General features: G+C 39.3%; 1 protein-coding gene across 4 annotated transcripts in view; it reads right to left on the reverse strand.

The window, feature by feature from the left end:
- fam49al (family with sequence similarity 49 member A, like) overlaps nucleotides 1-18,061 on the reverse strand; it is a 41,190-nt gene extending 23,129 nt beyond the window's left edge. Inside the window, exons 1-2 of one of the 4 annotated variants that reach the window (XM_079829065.1) lie at nucleotides 17,727-18,061; nucleotides 3,709-3,801 (exon numbers count right to left, since the gene is read on the reverse strand). The gene's annotated coding sequence lies outside the window, so the exon portion shown is untranslated. Of the gene's footprint in view, nucleotides 1-2,665; nucleotides 2,892-3,708; nucleotides 3,802-17,726 lie in introns of those variants that run through there. The other 3 variants (XM_079829067.1, XM_079829064.1, XM_079829066.1) reach the window with 3 other exon arrangements.
- Between the last annotated feature and the right edge of the window lie 3,214 nt (nucleotides 18,062-21,275).

A 21,275-nucleotide genomic window follows, 5' to 3' on the forward strand; every position in this document is an offset into this window, starting at 1 on the left:
TCCAAACTCCATTGACTCTGCAACAGTGCACTGTAAGACTGGCACAGGAGAAGCAGGCACAGGAAGGGCATTAGGAGGCAGGACTTGATTGTTTTGAATCCTCACATGCAGTGCAGACATTAGGTCCCTCCCCATGAGTGGTGTCCCTTTGTCCACAATGGAGAACATAGCAGGAACTGAGTGGTCATGTAGGGAAACATTTGCTGACAAAACCCAACCACTGGAATTTGGGCTTTTAGCTCACAAACCTGGTTGTAGGTTGCGACAACACAACTTTACTGAAATGCCATGCATAAGTGCTGTAGGGCAGGATGGATATGCAAGACCCACTGTCAACCACCAAATCCACCACACAAGTCTGTGAGTCAGAAGTAGATTCAATTTCATGGACCTTGCGTTTATTTGATTTCGTTGATCGGCACAGTTTAGCGTAATGTCCAATCTTTTTAAACTTCCAGCGTTAGCTAAGTGTGCCTCTGTCCACAGCGGAAGCATTCATTCCTCTTCCTCACCGTTTTTCTGCGTTTTACTGTGTGCTCCACCGCTTGTACAGGGGCTGTAACTTTGCGTTAATTGGCAACAGTTCTGTTCAGTGTAAGATCAGTTTCTAGAAAAAGTCTCACTTGTATTTGTGGGCTAAGCACATTCTCTACAAACTGATCGTGAATCATTTAATCAGTACTGGCCCCAAAATCGCATGAAACAACAAGCTCTTTCTTGTGAGGTGCCTCACAGCATTTACGGAAGGCATGGCATTCAGCTACAATGTTAGCTTTTGGCACGAAGTAGGCTTTCAGTGCATCCTCTGCATACTTCGTACCTGTCTTAGGCAAAGAGTAGAAAATCCATTGTCCCTCTGTACAGAGGCATCGAAGCAGTACAACCCTTCGTCCTTGGTCTGGCCGGGCTGTGGCATCAATAACCAATAGATAATTTTCAAAAATCTGCAGCCAATAGCGAAAAAGAAAAGCCTAATCCTTGTCGCCAATTTGTGGTGTCTGTCAGGAGTTGTTGAGTAGCAAACTTCATCCATCTTTACTCTTCACTTCCATTCTCCACACATTGGCTGCTTCCGAAATTGCCTACTTCTGTACTATATGGTAGGCGAAAAACAGTATGTGACAAAATAAGTATGTCCGAATTCACAGTACTCAAAAGAGTAGGCAAAAAGTATACCTGGATGACCTACTACTTCCAGTGAGATTCTGAAGTGGGCATACGATGGACACTTTACTATCCCATGAGGCCACGGGAGAGGATTTGTGAATGGCAGTGAAGCGACGCAACTGACGCTGGTAGGTCAACTGGTAGGGCAACCTGGCAAATGTAGTACGTCCAGATTACATTCATACTACACACATTCATACTATATAGAACATACTTTTTTTAGCAGTCGTGAAGTAATTACTTAAGTACCTACTCAAGAAAGTATGCGATTTTGGACAACAGTTCAACAGTTCAGACTTCCTTTTCAAAATAGCAGTCACAATACAATTAAATTATGAACAGAACAATGTTTATATAATGTTAGTCTTTTTCCTGCCACCATATTGTTTGATGCAATGCAGCATTTGCACATATTGCAGGAAAAGGACATATCACACACGATTTACTATTGTGTGACTTGTGTTGCAACTCTATATATTGAATGAACAGAACTCAAACTAACCCTGTGTAACAGCACTATGTAACCAGCTGTGACTAACCGTTTCTAGTGAATTTCATTGTCTGTACAGAAAGCGAAATTGCTATATTTGCATAATGCAATAATAGATAATCAGTTATGTTTATCAGTATTTTGGCCCAATGAGATTTCACTGTTGGTGGGGCTACCCGTCGTGACATAAATAGAAATGAATGCTCGTCACATTCACTGCAGGTTTGGACAAAAAACTATTTCGAAAAAAGAAATGCTTTTAGCTTTATTACATTGCATTTGGTTAGAACATTATGTTGTACCATCAAGATAACTGTTCTGTTGGTTCAGTTTGTTCAATTTGCATATGCTTAATATCAATTGCAGTTGGGAATGGACACAATGTTGCAGCTTCTTTTGGTAATAGCTTGCATGAGAGGAATAATTCTGGACACAATGTTATCTAGAAATATTCAAGAAATAAAATAGCTGGATTTTCATGGCATTGAAAATAGCATGAACGTATGCCATTTCCCAAAACACACAAATGTGCAAATTGGCAGTGTTTGAAATTAGAATCTGACTGTTTCATATTTCGCCTTATAAATCGTTCATATCAAGCCTCGTCCTTTGCTTATGGCACACAAGGCAAAGATGTCTCCTCTCAGCCTGTTTATCACTTAAGAGGCAGTATACCCCCCTTCTGCCTGTCTCCTGGCAACCACCAGTAGAGCCCTGTTTCCATGGCTGGACCACATTGCCTCTACCGTTTGTACACTATCTAAGGCTTTCATAAGCTATACCAGCCAAATCCAAGTCTAAAATATACAACAGTCTACTAGAAGACCTCACCTGAGTATATGTCTGTCTGTCATCATGGTATGAAGTAAACTCTGAAGTAAACCTCACTTCCATCAATTGTGTCTAACCAAAGCTCTCACTCAGGAAACTGTCATCCTGTAATTTTCTGCAGCTGTCATGCTAACAAACAATCTTACAGTTTGACATATACGACTCTCCATTACTTACCAGCCAACAAATGTTTGTCTTCCTTCTTCCAACTTCCCTTAAAGCCTCACTGTGCTAGTCCTCTCTTTTTCCCCACTCCTATCTCAGTCTCTTCCTCCCCTGTACTCCAGAGCTGAGCCCAGCTGTGAAGAGTCTGTCTTAATGCGGTTGGTGCCGTACAGCCCCACAGGAACCCTCTCAGCCTTACCAACGGTCTCCTCTCCAGCTCTGCGTTCAACATAACTCTGCTCTTTACACACTTCTCTTTTTCTGACTGCTATTTAAAGGCAGGGCTTAATTTATAAGAGCCTGGTTAAACCGTTTCTCTGTGATGCCACTGAATGTGTTCGCTTGGTTTTGAGTGAGTGAGAGGTTAGGGAAAGGGTGGCTTATACTAGTGCAACGGTTTGACAATGACTTGAACAGTTTCCTGTGTACAAACATCTCTGCACAGTTGTTTTGTTGTTTTGAAAGTACCCAGGCTTTTTGCTATTTTCTGGTTTGAAATGAATGGTATGATATTCAAATTTGAGTTTGGGCTTAAAATAAAAAACAAAGGAAATCCGTTAGACTTTGTAGAACTAAATATTGAGAACAGAGCCCCAGTGTACTTCGTTATAAGGAAGTGACCCTGTTGTGGAAGCTTGTTGGGCTGACCAAAAAAAAAAAAAAGACTAGTCCAGACCTGATCAGAGAAATGCATATTTATTGTAATATCACATCCAGGATGTTACATAACTTTAACAGTAAAGCTTTTGTCTCAAATATCTGTTCATGGTTTCATTACTGAATGTTAAGAGATGAACTGTACTAAATAAGCACTGTTTCAAAGGAGGAAACGAATGTCTATAAATGTTTTTGCATGGCATCTGTTCATAGGTTATTTTTGATTGGAGTTGTGACTCTGCTGTTTGTGCTGAAACCGATAAGAAAATCTGCGCCATCACAAAGTGGGCAGACAGAATGCAGTTGCTTTCAGACACTTCTGTGGGCTTTTTTTGCCTTCTATCACACATGCAGCCATATGGTTTGACGAATGGGGCCGCATTGTTTTTGGTCCATACCTTTGCTTGCGATTTTCCTCACGGAGCACTTCACTGCATCAAATGAGAGCCTGTATGTTTCTCCTGCAGTATCACAGCATCAGCCTCCGCTACCTGAGGGAAACAAAGAGAAATAAAGAGAAAAGGCTCAGAACGTGAACTATATGTCAGGGTCATGTCTCATATAGAGCTCCATGTGGGTCTATGGAGGTTATGGCTGTGCCTAGATACAGAGGCTTATCTTAAAGCAGTCACTCTGGCAGACAATAAAATGATAAACCTCCTGGGAGGGATTGATTGGATATGTTCGACAGGTCACACGATCTGATTCATTTCTTGAGTGGCATGGCCGGCCACCAATCTATCATTACATCCAGCAAACATACTCGCCCACCCCAGTATAACCCTCCAAATAAGGAGCCACGTAAATGGTTAGCTCAATGCATTATGCGGCAATGTCTCTCATAAATCTGAGGCAGTGTGCAGCACATTGTGCATCATGCAGCACACAAAGCGATCTGCTCACTGCAGTGGCTTTATGACTGATCTGATACTTCTTCTAGAATAACATCTGGGGATCATTTACCACACCAACATGATGTAAGCTGACTCCGAATCTGTTCTACTGTTTAAATGTGAAGTGTGAAACTTAAAGTTTTTTGTTGTTTTTTTTCCTAGGCAGCTTAATATTCAGAGACAATTATAAGTAGGTGTCATTGACTCAAGCAATAAAATTAAGCTTTACCTTAAAAAAAAAAGACACACTGATAATGAAAATGTATACAATACCGTTCAAATATTCAAACTTTTTCATGTATAACCATTTGTTTTTCTATAGTAGTATATAGTAATAGTAGCTAGCAATCTTTAAAACCGTGCTGGATACCTGCTGTGGAGTTTCAGCAGTGTATGTCCAGCGGTATATGACCTGCAATTGAATTCACTGCAGCATTGAGGGACTTCAGACTTAATGACCGTGCTGAGGACAGGGTCAGCCAGGGTCACCTGGGACCAAGAAATGTCTTTAAGACCATACCTAGTGCATAGATCAAACCTGTCCACCCCCAGAAGAAAAAGAGTGTTTAAATGTCAGAGGATAAAGTTGTAATGATTTGTACTATGTAGGTCTGACTGATGTTCATGTCACAGCGAACAAAACACAAGGTCAAGAAATTTCTTAACGAACTCTGACCTTTGCCAGCAACATCCTAACAATGCTGTGTCAGGTCAAAGTAACTTCAAAAGGACTTAATCTAAAGGCCCTGCATTACAATAAAGTGCACTCTGAGAAACTGGAACAGATGTTCTCTTCTGCATTCAATCTTTACAGAAGGCTCTTAAAGTTATTTTAAAGCCCATTTAAAGCCCATTTATAGCTCCATTTGCGCCATTGTCGCCTTTTATTTTCAGTTTTTGAAGTAGAAATTAGTGAGAATAGACTCGACACTGTTTAACAGAGCACTGTTGTAAAAATACACCTCTGCTTTAGGGTCACCAATTCACTGGAAATCTTATTGGTTGTTTAGATTTCAATGCTCTACATTGCATATTTATACCTTTTAGCGGTAGTAATATGTACCCTTAATGTACTATTATGAAACTTTTAGTGGTAAACATGGTACAAATTCATACCTTTGAAGGAACACTCCACTTTTTTTGAAAATAGGCTCATTTTCCAACTCCCCTTGAGTTAAACAGTTGAGTTTTACCTTTTCGAATCCATTCAGCCGATCTCTGGGTCCGGCGGTAGCACTTTTAGCATAGCATAGATCATTGAATCTGATTAGACCGTTAGCATCTCGCAAAAATGTTTGATATTTTTTCCTATTTAAAATTTCTGTAGTTCTTCTTAGTTACATCATGTACTAAGATCGACGTAATGATATTCAAGCACTACGTAATATAATTTAGCCTGCTGCACCCATTGTACGTAAGCAAAGTTCCTTGATTATTATGCAGGAATGAGAGTATATTTCCTAGCCATATCGGCCTAGAAAATCGCACTTTTCTTTTCCGTAGGTCTTAGTACACAATGTAACTACAGAAGAGTCAAGTTTTAAATAGGAAAAATATCGAAACTCTTTTGTCATTTGTGAGCGAGATGCTAACGGTCTAATCAGATTAAATGATCTATGCTAAGCTATGCTAAAAGTTCTACCAACAGATCTGGAGATCGGCTGAAAGGATTTGAAAACGGTAAAACTCAACTGTTTAACTCTAGGGGAGTAGGAAAATGAACCTATTTTCAAAAAAAGTGGAGTGTTCCTATAAGGGTACTGCCCCAGTGATAAGCTGTTGAACCCCTAAAGGTTCAATATGCACAATCTGTACATAAAAACACATTGGTCTGGCATTGTGTTCTGCAAATAGTTTAAGCTCTTATGGTGAATTGCTTATGTTCCTCATTTGTAAGTCAATTAGGATAAAAGCGTCTACCAAATGAATACACGTAAATGTGTGAATAGGTTCATAGAAACCAATTTTTCTATTCAAAATATTGTCACAAACATTCAGGCTTGATGTGAATAGGAATTAAATATGATAAAATGCTGTTTGCAAATTAGAGTCAAACTAAAAGCCTCCATGCAAGCCTCAACCTTGAATGAGCATCTGTTTGATCGGACTGTACCTATAAGAGAGGGGCATAATTTATTTATGATTTAAAGTTATTATATATGGGTATGGGAGAAACTAGCTCGCATTATTCTACCTGAAATTATCAAAAATGAATCATTAATATACTTAAAACACAGAAGCACTTTCAGCACATATTTGTTTCAAAGAAGAAAGTTGGTGCAAATGGCAAATATCTTTTTCATTTTTATTGTCAGGTTTTGTTAAGTTCAGTAAAACTGCACTACTTTTTGACAGGAATGTGAAAACATGGTGTAATTTACCTAAATTCACCTTATTTTATATTTGCTAAACCTTATTATTCTCAGGCAGAAAAAAAGTAAATAAAAAAAGTGTGCTTAATTGTATTGAATGTGCACTTGTAGTGTACTTCAAATCTTAAAAGTATATTTAAAAAAAAACTGTACTTGCAGATAATATAGTATTAATGAAACAAAAAGGCATTTTAAGTCTACTTAAAAAGTAAATTTTTTTAACACACTTAAATGCACTTTTTTAATAATGTCAAATTAATAGTTTTATCTTAAAGGGTTAGTGAAACAAAAATAAAAATTGTCACCATTTATTCACCCTCATGTCGTTCCAAACCCGTAAAAGACTTTTGTTCATCTTTGCAACACAAATGAAGATATTTTAATGAAATCTGAGCACTTTCTAACCCTCTATTGACAGCTACGCAACTATACCACTTTGACCCTTCAAAACATTCATAGAGATTGTAAATCTTCTTATTTTGAAGTACTACATACTAAAGTACATGTTAAGTTCTGAAACTTTAACTGTGGTGTTATTTGATATTACATTTTAAGTCAATACATTTTAAATATACTAAATTGTAACTACATTACAAATGTGTAATTACAAATATATTTAAATACATGACATATAAGTTTCAATAAAAATCACATTAAAATGTATTAGTTTATAATTCCTTGTCAGTACATTCAGCTGTCCACTTTAACCATATTTGACAATAAAATTATAAAACTAGATGTAAAGTCCTATGTAAGTGGGTCAAAACATTTTCAGATAATTACTATTAACATGCAATTAAGTGTCCGAGAACATTATTCAGTTCGCACTCAAGTATATTCTTTGAAAGTGTATTATTTCCGCAGTAAGTATTCTTTTCAAAAGTATGTGTACTACTTTTTCCAAAGGGAAGTCAGGAAATAATAGTAGGGGAGAACCGGGGCGAAAGTAACACGGGACGAAAGTAACAAAGCGATTTTCTCAGAGCCCTTGACTACATTTGCATTTCAAGCTATGACAGCACGTTCAGCAAATAACCCTTGACGGATCTGCAAAATATCACGTGATTCCGTCATTGTTTTCCGCGGTTAGGTCCGAAATACAGTTTTCAAGTACGTCAAGTAAATTAATGAAGCGGTACTTTTTTTTCTAATTACAAGTTGTGTTTCTTCTTTCATGTGTCACAGTAATGATCAATCTATGGGTTATTTAGTGCTGTTACACACCCTGAAGGTTTGTCTTTTCAGAGTTTTTCAGTATAAAAGTAAATCGTGTTTAAATGTCAGGACTTCCTGTCGGGACGAAAGTAACACTTGTTACTTTTGTTCCGCTATTATATATATAATGCATATTATGCTAATTTAATTTAATTTAATTTTCATATTGTTCATTCTGTTGAAGAAAAAACTTATCAAATAGATTTACATTGCAAATATAAAAATATTCTAAACAATTCAAGTTTGTCCTGTCAGGTTACATTTGAAACATTTGATAAACTTTAACATTTAAAATGAAAATGTAATTTAATATTTATTTTGCAAAGATAAAGTACAAAATATGTTGCAGTTACATATTAACATGGTCATAGTCAGGTATGTTTAAAAAAAAAAAAACAAGAGCATCACAAAAAAATCTAGCTTGTATTGTTGTGTTACTTTTGACCCACCTGTGTGTTACTTTCGTCCCACCTGATGGGGTCAAAAGTAACAATGTGCAGCTTATGTTCAAAGTGAAAATATACTGTAGTCATTCTACATTTGTACAAAATACCACCTGCTATTTATAGACCACACTTGTGAGTTATTGACCACAGCAAAAATATTTCTCGGTCTAAAATATTATCTTTTAAAAATATGTTTTTCTGAAAAATGGTACTTTCGTCCCTGCTCTCCCCTAGTGATGATTTCTCCTTTCTTTCACTCTGCCTATCTCTCTCACTTCCTGTCTATGACATGTCCAACTTTTTAATGGGCATCATTATAGCTTCTAGAGTGTGTGGAGATAGCATTAGCCTAGCACGACGGGTCCTCAAAGAGAAATCGGTATTGACAGTGGGCTCGCCTCTGGGCTTGATGGGAGATGGCAGCAGCAGGGCCGAATGAATGGAAATCCGATGTTACAGCTGACAGGGTTGAGGATGCTCGGCCATCATCAGCCCCTTGTCACCTACGTCAATATTGGAGAGCAGCAAAACATGCTAGTGCAGTAACTGGAAAGAGGAGAGAGAAAGAGGGGAACAATTCTCAACCGCCAACCCCTCCCCCACGCTCTCTCCATCCACGCCGCTGGAAGAAAAAAGGCTGAGACCAGAGAATAGCACGGAGGGCAATTGCAAATTAGCATTGTGTGCCTTTGCTCAAGGGCTGACAGGAGACAAAAGTCTTGATCGCAGAGAATCTCTCATCTTTTTGCTCATTCCTTTTGATGACTGGAATGTAATTATGGAGCAAAATGAATCTTTTCAGATTTTGGAATTTGACAATGAATTACATTTTTAGAGCCTTATTAGCAAAACACAATGCAACACAATAAGCTAACATCAAACGGACAGTCAGGAATGGATAAATGGATTTTTGATTTCATTGTTTTGCTTCATTGTCCTCTTAATAGAAATGGCAGCAATATCCAGATCCGTAATATCCGAATTCTTCCCTCAGGCTTATTTTTATCTCTTGTTTTAAAAAAGAAATACAGAACATCCCCTGAAAGTAGCTATTATGTTTTTCAGCAAAACACTGAAAAGCATCATTAAGAGAATGACCCACACATTTAAACACAGGCATGTGCCCCATGCATTGTGATATCACTGTCTTCACCCTTTGTGACATGTAAATAAAAGACCCTTACACATCGTCACTGGTATTGGTGTGACTGAACCATTCTGGCAGCTCATCAAGCAAACAACGTCTACCTGCCAGTTTGTGTCTGTTTTACCCATTTGTCTTGTCTTCTTACTCCCCGTGTTGAACACACCTGCTCAAGGTCAGGGAGCAAAACCAGGCGCTAAATATAGCAAGAACACTTGAAATCTCCTTGGAATAAAGTGCCCATCACGCTTGATGTCTTAGTTCAGAACCATATGGAAAAGACCAACATGAATTTCCAATGGTCCAAGCTGGTTTATGATGGTCGGTCTAGTTGGTACATGGACCCAAGTAGTCTTGCTAGGACATTAGCACACTAGCCACCCGTCCTAAACATCAGCATCCAAAAAATATTATGGTAAATAGCTAAAATTAGCAGGGTAGCCACAATCAACTTCGTCAAAAGGTCTTTGCAATATTCAAAAGAGCTTGGGGAGAAATATGAATCCTAAAGCAGTGATTATCAGATGACTTTGCTTTAAAGGCACAACATAATTTTCGCCGCTAGAGGTCGCTTATTCAAAACAAAGGCGTAGCTTGATTTCGCGGAATCATGGGAGTTGTTGTCTTCACCTCTACAGTCGGTGGGAAAGAATCGGACGAGACTTGGGCAAATCATATTCATGAATGAGCTAATGTATTAAGGGGGTGATGAATTGAGAAATCAACTTTCCCTTGAGCCTTTGATATATAAAAGTTAATCGTGATATAAGAATATCCTGTACGTTTCAGAGCTGAAAACTTCCTTGTTAGTCAATGAAAAGCTTTTATTGACACCAGGCCCAGAAAACGCTCAATCTCAGAATATGTCGACCATTGACGTCATAGAATGCAGAAACGTCGCCTCCACAGAAGAAGAACGCCTGATTCTGTAGCCCCGCCCACCAACTCGTGGCGCTAAACGGATTGCGCTACCGAGCAATAAACATGCCGAAGATAGCAAGATATTGCGCTGTGCCTGGTTGTGGAAGAACGCAGTCACAGCATAAGCTTCCTTCGGATTCTAATATTGGAAATCTGTGGTTGAACTTTATTTTTAATGAATATCCAGCTCACGTGGGGAAGACATTGCACGCATGTTCATTTCACCTGATTCGTTTGTAACCGAGACTGGATTTGGATTTGACAGGATGAGATTACATGAACGAATGAAGCAACACACTAATGTGAGTAAAGCATTTTTTTTTTTAATGTGATAGTATTGCATTGTTACAGATCTTTGATATCTGTCGATTATGTGTACGTGTCTAACTGAATATAACTTACCACTGTTACAGGGCTCGCAAAACCCAACGTCCCTGGGATGTGCGTTGTTCACTCTTTTGACTTGATATTTGAAGTAAAAATACAATCGCAGAAGTTTTTGCTGTCTGCAACGTACTTGCAGCGCGTGTGTGTGTGTGATGCACAGTTTGCGCTTATATCCACCAATCAGGCGGGCCAAGTATTGTAAAATAACATTCAAATTAATTGCGGGTGGATGAGAGATTAATCATTATGTTTGTTTGACAAAGACATTTAGCGAGCCCTGAGGGTCGAATCATTCCGGTTGCCACTTTCAAAACAATGCCCAATGCGTACTCCCCGGGGAGCAGAAGCTCATTAAATATGCAAATCTTATCCAATCCTAGCCGTGGGCGTTTACTTCCAAGTATTAGGTGTGGCACGCTCATGAAAACCGAGCGTGTCTTGAGAGAGGCTCAAAACAATGGCAAAAAATAGCCTATTACTTATTCATTATGATGTTTTTGAATGTAAAAACCACGCAAAAGTCACAAGTAGACCTCAGACAACCGTATAAAAATAAAAATAAAAGCCAGTTCAGGACCAAAGGGGTTTTATGATCAAAGATTTATTAATGTTACTGTAGTATGAAGCAGGGTGGGACTGAAAGCCGCTGGAGGAAAAACAAACGCGACACACGGCTTGAGAGCAGTGGAGCTTTTATTATGCCGCAGATGACCGCTTCCGCTTCTTCCGGTCATGCGTATGTGTGGTAACGCAGCCCTGTTTTATCATATTAGACACATTTGAGTGTGTTGAAAGTTATGTTACAATGCTACTCTGTGCGTTCACTCGGCGGTTACTATGAGACACTGTTGCACACTGGAATAAGCTAGATCGATATTAGGCATGGTAAAACGTGGTACTTGTGGTAAATCAAGAAAACAAGATTTAAACAATAAGACTAACTGTTGAGCTATATAACAATGATTTGTTTTCAGCCGATGAATGTATCCAAACAGTTGCTAACCTGTCTAATAAAACACATAATATATTAAAGCGTCTCTGGTGTTTCCGTGGTTTCTACAAAATAAAACCAGAAATCAAGGGTAACGCGACTATGATGGGATAATGTAATTACAAACGTTGGGATAAAGTTGTATAAATGTCATTTAAAATCAAACTATTCACATTCATATTTTATTTATATTTGAATATTTTTTGGTTTCTTTTCTTTTACTTTGTATTCATTTTAAATCAGTTGAAATAAAAATATATAATTTTTTTATTTCTTATACCTGAAAGATTTGTTAATATTAATGTTTTAACGTTAACGTTAAAAAAAACGTTTCAGTGTTAGGTCCATTAAATAACATTAACCATGCATGATACGGAGGCTTCTTATTCCCATAACTAATAGAAATTTCAATATGACCCAGTTTAAAAACTTGGAGCGAAAAACAATTTGGGTTTGTGTTAACTTGCTCCTCAAACTTCTGATTGCTCATCAAAGCGTTTGGTGGGAAGTTTGGCAGAAACGTCCCTTTTCTCGCAGCTCGGATTTTTTGGGGCAGATAGACAGATAAGAGGAGATGAGAAACTGGGTATCAGCTCTACCATCACTCACTTTGCCTTTGCCCCTCAGAGCCTGTCTGCCAAAAAAAAGTCTCTGTCTTAAATAGTGTTGAACCAGCCTTTTGAGAAAACAGTCATTATTTTTTGCTATTCTGTTTGGCAAGAGAAGCTAGATAGTTGAAGCTACACTTAATCAGTTTAGTATTAAAATGTATGCAAGATGTTTCCATGACAGCATGTTAGACATTAGGACAATGGACACTGAGTTTAGACAAACAGTAAATACCTCTGCAACTCTCATATTCCCAAAGGTGGTGATGCACTGATCATAAAACGCATGCAAAAGCATAATAGGTTCCTGAGACTATCCTCTGTCATCTAGATTAATTATTGTCCTTCTGAAAGAGAACTTTGAGTCCGCATCAGTGTTAAGTGTCTAACCTACATGCTAAGGGTGCAAATAGACACACCGTCTCACATAGCGCTGTCTCAGCCATTGCTCTCGCCTCAGGCCTGTAGGAAATCAAAATTTGGACATAATATATAGTATCTGTAACCATTTCCTGTGACTGAGCGATGCACAAATGTATAGCTACGTTTTTATATGTATGTAAGAAAATAGAGCTTAATTTATTTGAAGGATTAGTGCCAACATGCACTCGAAGCGAGACACTGATCTTGAAAATGGTAAAATCAATCACAATTACGTTCCTCACAGTTGAACACATTGAGGGTAAATTAAGTTGCAAATTCTTTCAATTAATTATAAGCGTTAAAGAAAGTTTGATAAAGAGCCTGACCTCGTTTAGCGAGACACATTTTTAAGCTTCCTTTTTAAACTTCATTAATACGCCATGAGATCCATTGGCAAAATTTGTGATATTATTCCTGTAAGTCATTAAAGTCATTAAAGTGAAAGTATAGTGGGACTTTGAGAGGATCAGACAGGAATAAAAACCCGTACAAAATAGTATGTGTACGGGTTTTTCATTCATTCAGAATGGCTCTGTAATCCCTCGTCTTTTTATTTGAAATGACTTTTGAATTGAAGTTAGCGGTGTAGACATTAATCCAGCATTTTGATAGCACACAGGTTATATCAGTTGTATGGGTTTAGTTCGATTTGATTCATTAGTATTATCAGGTTGTTTAAAATTAGCCTTGCGTTTTTATTGCGGTTTCAAAGTTAATCCATTAGGCCTCCCATGAAAGATGTCAGCATCTTCATGGAGATTAATGGCACTAAGCTAAAGGTCGCTTAGCAAGGTCTTCCTTTTAAATCATATATGACTTCACATATACAGATGCACATAGAAGATACTTTAAAAAGTCTGTTTTTTTGTCCATACAATGGAAGTCAATGGGATTCGCTGTTGCTTGGACCCCAACATTCTTCAAAACATCTTGTGTTTTGAAGATTAAAGAAAGTCATACAAATTTAGAACAATATGAGGGTAAATGATATCAAGATTTTTTTTATTTTTGGGTGAACTGTCCCTTATAGGGGGACCACCTGGCTTATTGCTCTGTTGCAGGACAAGTGTAATTTTATGGTACATGCGTGTCAGATATTACTATTATTCTATGTAAATATTGATTTACATTAATTGGAAACATATTTGCCATCATGTTGGATGCAAAAGTTTTAATGCTTTGTTAATTGTGCCTGGCACTCAATTTTCTCAGGTTTGAGTGATACAATGTAATTTGCTCTACAAGACCTATTTATTCTGCTAAATATATAATGGACTGAATAACAGGCTAGTAGGTAAATATCACTTTTAATACTTAAATACATTTCCTTAAAGACACCCGCCACTATTTTCCAACTCCCCTAGAGTTAAACAGTTGAACCATTCAGCCGATCTCCGGGTCTGGCGGTAGCCCTTTTAGCATAGCTTAGCATAGATCATTGAATCTGATTAGACCGTTAGCATCTCGCTCAAAAAAAGACCAAATAGTTTCGATATTTTTCCTGTTTAAAACTTGACTCTTCTGTATCGTGTACTAAGACCAACGGAAAATTAAAAGTTGCGATTTTCTAGGCCGATATGGCTAGGAACTATACTCTCATTCCTGCGTAATATTCAAGGAACTTTACTGCCATTACAATGGGTGCAGCAGACGCAATGATATTACGCAGCGCCTGCAAATAGGCTAACTTCCATTAACATAACCAATGTGACAACTGCTTGCACAGGGAGTGTGCCTTGTAACATGGAGACATTTCTGAGAGACGATTCAGAAGATATTTACTTTGGTGCAGATCTTGAAACGTATCTATTTGAACCTGAATACACTGAAGATTAGGTTGTCACGTTGGTTATGTTGACTGAAGTTAGGTCGGTTTCCTTTAAGTCTTACATCGTGTACTAGTTTTAAGTGAACCACTTAAAACATTTAAGTGTGCATTTCCTCTCTCATATCCCGATCATGAGAATGAGAACGAATCGAAAAAAGGAGTGGTTCATCTCTCCATTCATGTTTTCATTCATTTTTCTCAAACTCTTTGGAGCATTTCTTTTGAGCGAGATGCTAACGGTCTAACCAGATTCAATGATCTATGCTAACCTATGATAAAAGTGCTTCCACCAGACCTGGAGATGGATTCGAAAATGGTAAAACTCAACGGTTTAACTCTAGGGGAGTTGGAAAATGAGCCTATTTTCAAAAATAGTGGCGTGTTCCTTTAAGTAGCAACTAGTTTATTTCCCTTTATTAGACTATGCAAACATTAAATGCATTTTACCGGACTTGTATTTTTTGTTGGATCTGGCAGGTTTGACCAGAATGTTCTTAAGATCCAGTACGTATAGAAGATGTCCTGGCTGGTGTAGCTGTATTTAACAACTTTTGATGAGATCCAAACTGGTTCATTTGCTCCGTCCAGTCATCATCAACGGAAAAATCCCTCTCTATGAGCTCTTTGGTTGGTCATTTTCCCGCATGACGGCTGCGCAATTGGATTTTATCCGACAATCGCATTTTATATTTGTGACCCTGGACCACAAAACCAGTCATAACCAGTCGCACAGGTATATTTGTGATAATAGCCAACAATACATTGTGTGGGTCAAAATGATCGATTTTTCTTTTATGCCAAAAATCATTAGGATATTAAATAAAGATCATGTTCCATGAATATATTTGGTCAATTTCCTACCGTAAATATATCAAACATTTATTAGTAGTAGTAATACACATTGCTAAGGATTTCTTTGCACCCCCAGATTCCAGATTTTCTAATAGTTGTCTCAGCCAACTATTGTCCTATCCTAACAAATCATACATCAATGGGAAGTTTATTTATTCAGATGATGTGTAAATCTCAATTTCCAATAATTGACCCTTGGTTTTGTGGTCCAGGGTCACAATTCTTATTGTGGTATTGTAATTTCAGGGAAATGAGGGAAACTTCTTGCGTCTAGCGGGACAAAGCTCCCAATTTCAGGACCGTGGTCAGTCCCTTAAGTAATACAAAAGGAAGTTCTTGCTGTGAACCAGCCTTTTGGGAAAACCTGTTTGAAAACAGTCATTTTGCTATTCTGTTTGGTAAGTAAAGCTACACTTAATAATTTCAGTATTAAAACATTTACACAAAAGGTTTCAGTTTAGGTCTTATACAACAGAGTGTTAGACAAAAGGAAGGTCTTGGTATTCTGCACGATATTCAGCCTACGAGTTTGATGCATATGCATTATAATGAATGCATGGGTCAAGCTGCAGTAGACATGGTGGAAGATTGTGCCAAGGTTAGCAAAGACAATTCAGCCCCCTTCTTTCTTGATTCCCACGCTCTATGACGGTCCAGCTTCAGGCCACTTCCCTGAGACACACATGACATGCCACACTTTCTACACTGACCCACTTACAGTACAGCACATATATAATGCTCATATGACGGTGGGGGTCAGAGTCTTTGCCACCAGCACAGGGGCAGAAATCACACATTGGCAGAGAGCAGAACGCTGAGAATGAACTGCTACTACTGTATTGAGCTTTAATGCTTTTCTTTCTTACTGCCAGCAGATTTTTTAATACAATTTTCTGAAATAAGAATACAACAAAGAGAAAAGGACCAGCTCTGCAGCATCCCTCTATCCATCTAACCTGATTGAAACAAAGAAGGGATAGAGAGCTGCCAGATGGAGACAAGGTTCAGACGATCTATGACATGGAGGTAGAGAGAAGGAAAGGAAGAAATGCAGACAGGCATGTTTCCATGGGCGAAGGGGAAAGATTTGGGGTGAGAAACTTGCATCATTGGCTGCAGCCAATCAGAGGCCTCGTATAAAATGTTCAAAGGGAGTGTCCTAGCAACAGACAAGTAAATACATTTTCAGCCTCAAATGGATTTCATATATGGGTAAAGCATATATTTTTTTTGCTAAACTGACATCTTGATGGTGTATGTGGTACTGTCACTAACTAATGAAGTATATAGTAATTTTATGAAAATAATCTGAACTTTTTTGGTTTAAAAAGCATTTCCAGTATTCCTAAAATACATACCTTCACATTATGCACATATTCATTTATATTTTGCTGTCAACTGCATTGATGTGCATTTTAACGGTGGTCAGGCTCATTTTGAGTACACATCAAATTTTGAATGATTCAAGTTATTTAATTGGCAATTAATATATAAACAACTGATCTTGTAGACACCCAACATGGTCTTTTACAAACGAAAGCAATCATATCCGGACATGTATGACCAGACTCCTTCATTCATACATCTAGCTCTTTCTTTTCCCCCCTCAGGTGTGCATTTCCTCTCCCATATCCCGATCATGAGAACGAGAACGAATCGAAAAAAGGAGTGGTTCATCTCTCCATTCATGTTTTCATTCATTTTTCTCAGCCGTTCACATGCTACATGTTTTTATCTATAACAATGCACAAGCGTACACACATACAACCGTACAACTAATTAGCCCTGTGTGGTTTATCGTTTACAACAAATGCCTCTGCAAATGTCACCGGGGAATAAAATGTCATTTCTATGAAGACCACTTTGCCTTAAGGGAAAACACTTCTATGTCCACAAAAGGGTTGATCAACGAGAACATCCCTGACTATTTACCCATAACGCCTCCTTATGCACCACTGGACTTAGTTAATATCAGAGGATGAGTATTGACTAAAGCAGACGTTTAGTTTTACAAGACATGTATGTGTAGTACAACTGGAGTGTTGTGTGTGTCAATGTGTGTATTCTGCCATGTGCTGCAGTGAAAGAGGACGAGCCCCAGTTGACCGATCGTGGGGCTGAAAAAGTAGAACACCCCCTTCCCTCTCCTCCAATCCCTCCTTCTTCCGCACCCAGTCCCAGTATAAGCCAGCTGCGACGGATGCCGGTACAGCATCACCTAGGTATCATGCACATCAACAGCATCTCTCTCTACCCAAGCAATGAGGATGAATGAAGCAGAAAAAGATACCGACACAAAAAAGCAGGAAACAGAAATAGTTAGCGTGCCTGCTTACCGGCTCGGCGTGTTTCAGGGAGAAAACAGTGGTCCAGCTCTTTCCGCAGGCAAAAGGAAGAAGAGAAAGGATGGAGGGAGTAAAATAAAAGAATGAAAAGGGGAAAAAGAGCAGGGCCAGAAACAACACTCCTTTATCCCAGGGAGCTGAGACTGTGGGTTTCCCTAAACGCACGGCTAGTGTCTGCTTAAACCACAAGCTCACGCTGAGTGTGTGCGTATCTCTCGCCCCCTCCCTCGCTCGCGTTCAGGCACCAAATGGTCTCTCTCACTGTCTCTCTGCTTTCAAGACAGTCCTGCCTAGCAGCTGCTCATCTATGAGAAATGGAACGCTCTGTTCCTCTCTCTCTCTCTCTTTCTCTCACAAAGACCTCCGCTAGCCTCTCCCCTTCACACCCCCTCCCCCTAACTAACAACTGACTGCTGGGGGGGGGGGGTGTGCGAGTATGCGAGTGGATGGTTTGCACGAGTGCTATTTGTTTGTGTATATAACGGTTGGGGGGAATTAACCCTTCTCCTTCAGGCTACAACAGCAGGTGTGTGTGTTTGTGTTGGTGGGTGACATGGACGTGGCCCCTCCGAAAAGGTGATGAATCACTGTGCTTATGGGGAAGGTGAAATGAGGCACGTCTAAGTGGCAGGAATAGCTATTGTTTGTGGTCGTCACACGATTCAAACCTCTATTGTATAGATAAAGACATTCATGTTGGCACATCAGGGAAGGTATAAAGATGTCCTCTGATGTAAAATGCATATTGAATTCAAAAACGTGTCTTAAACGTTTTGAGCTTGTCCACTTTTCGACCACTTCCAGAGGCAGACGAAAACACATTTAACCAGATTGCTTTCGTAGTGTAGTCGCTCATGTGGTCCAATATATTTGAACAGCGCAAAATACTGCCTACTGATCTAATGCGTAAACAATGTGGAAAGCACGCTATCCAGACGGCCCGAGAAGGGACCTAAGCTTTGTTGGCTGAAAACCCAAGTTTGGTTTGAAGACGAAAAACGTACGACGCACAATGTTCGCTCACCATTCCTGATTTCTAACACACACACTCATCGCATTCGCTGTGGTTTTGTAGAAACGGAAGCTGATGCTCTCCGTGTTTTTCCATCGTCTCCAGGTGCATTCACATGTAAATTGCGTGAGCTTATTTTGTCCATTAGATCGAAAGATTTGAAAAAACCCAGACATTTGCCCACCCGTAGACCCTCCCCTCGAAGAAATCAGGACAGAAGTGGTTGAAAGTGGACAAAAGAGACGGATTAAAATACCAGGTGTAAACAGTAAGGTTTCTCCCTCGTCTACATGTGATCCGATCGACCATAACGCATCTTAATACCAGGTGTAAACAGGGCCATATTTCCTTTTGAAACAAGTTGGGGATCTTCATGAAAAAAAATGGCTATAGTGTATGTCTAAAGATGATTTTCTCCATGCTGTTGCTAGTCAGAAATAGGTGGGAGGGCATTATCATTCTAGAAAGAATCCGATTGGACACAAATTTGGATACGCCCCTAAGTGCAGGATGAGTCAATGACATTTTTAGTCCATTTTACTGGAAGACATTTTAAATGTGCTGTGACAGAACAGCTGCCTCCCTTCGTCAGGTTCCCGACTGGAGTGGGTGTGCGAGGAGAGGGGCGCTGTAACAACCAGGACTAGTGGCGTGTGATGAGGCACACCTGAATCGAATGGAGCCTTGTCACTGCCGCTCTTAAATGCAGAGCGCGCCTCTCCTCGAGAGAGCGGTCTCTTCACCTGTGCAAGCATGCTGGTGTTCTCGCAGGTCAAGAAGGGGAGCATCCAACTCGAGCCTTGAGTTGCCGGACCTGTATGCCCGTGCAGGGATCACCGCCGTCAGGCTGAGAATGGCCAGCCATCTTGCCCCTCAAGCGGCCCTTGGGAAGATAACCCGCTGAAGAAGCCGCTGCCCCTCGGGCCCTCGACGAAGGAGGGGAGCATGTGCAGCCGCCGGGAACCCGCCTCCTTTACCTGAACCAACCCAACTAAGCGCTACCTTCCCTGCATGTGCAATGGGACACTTTATTCCCCTTTTTTGGGCATATGTCGTGATCGTTAACCAACATCAAAGAAATGTGCACTTGCAAATGTGTTTTTTGAAATATTAACTTAAAATTTCATTGGGGTACAACAAGTAAATATTTATGTCAAAGGGGTTTTGCTGACAAAAAGGTTTGGGTCTCTCTGCCCTATATAGATTGCATCAAGGCTAAATGACTAAAAGCCCCAAAACTCAGAAGGTGTTTTTCTAATAAAAAACTTCCAGTTTAACAGAGTTACTTTCATTTCATCCAAATGTTCAGGTTCTGTCAGGAGATGGCATAATGTTTTTAGACGTCAGTGGGTGAATCATGTTTTGTGGAAAAGTACAACAAAATGTTTTGCTCAAATGGAGAAGAACAAGAGAGCGTGGAGGAGTGTATTGTGTGAAAATGCTTTTAGACATGCTTACCCCCAGCGAGTCTCCACCAATAATGGTAGTGCATTAAAAAAAGAGTCAGACAAATGTATATCTAATTATAGATATAAGCCTTCCTGTCAGGCTGCTCTCCTCAATAAGAGGATGTTGTGAGGTTTCACTTTCAGACATACTCGCATATTCTTTCTGTGTTAATGCGCATTACTCTTGTCACAGTCTGTTAAGCTGAATTTATTTAAATTAACAGACTTTGGATACATTCACAGCTAATCTAGATACTAGTGCTTAATTTTGAAAATGTATTCATGATTTATTTTAGACGATGTTTTACATGGTTGTTGTGTGGTTGCTAGGGCATTGCTATTTGGTTGTGTGGGGAGAGAGGGTGTGGTTTCTAGGCTGTTATACCTAGCCTCTTTGGCACGTCCTGATTGAGTTAAATGTGTTCCTGGGTCAATATATTTTGTTGACCCTGGAATAACATTCTATATCCATTCCATATAACCATATCCCTACCCCTAAACCTAACCCTATACCCATATGTTATCCCTAAAATCAGAGGGAAATTATAGGTGAATAACACTGACTTAGAAGCACCTAACCCAACCAGTACCCCTGTAAGCTTAAACTTGACATAAACTGTAAACTTGTCCCTCAAATCTGATTGGTTGTTTGGAATGTTGTTCCAAGATCAACAAAGATGTACTTGGTGAAATCAGGTTATGCAGCCTTTGTGATATTCTGGGCTCTAGATATGTCTCTGGTCCCTTCTTCAATTTAAGTCCATGAGATTTTGTGCATGTTCTTCCACTTTTATTCGCACTGCTAATAAAAGTATGAAGGAGTGTGACTGACAGCCACAGTGGCACCAAATCAGCAGAGTCTCTTCCTGCTGATGTCATAAACAGACCTGCTTATTGCCAGGTGACAGAGATGAGCTGAGGTGGTGTGTGGGGAAATGTTATTGTGACATTAAAAAACGAGTGGTGAGATTTCACCTGACAATTTCCTGAACAGAGCGACCGTACTCTCATATCTTTATTTCCGCTCTTTTATGTTTTCTTATGACATATTCTAACTTTGGGGGTGAGATAATACTGCCT

Source organism: Gobio gobio (assembly GCF_949357685.1).
Source record: "Gobio gobio genome assembly, chromosome: 11".
In the NCBI taxonomy this organism is placed as follows: domain Eukaryota; kingdom Metazoa; phylum Chordata; class Actinopteri; order Cypriniformes; family Gobionidae; genus Gobio; species Gobio gobio.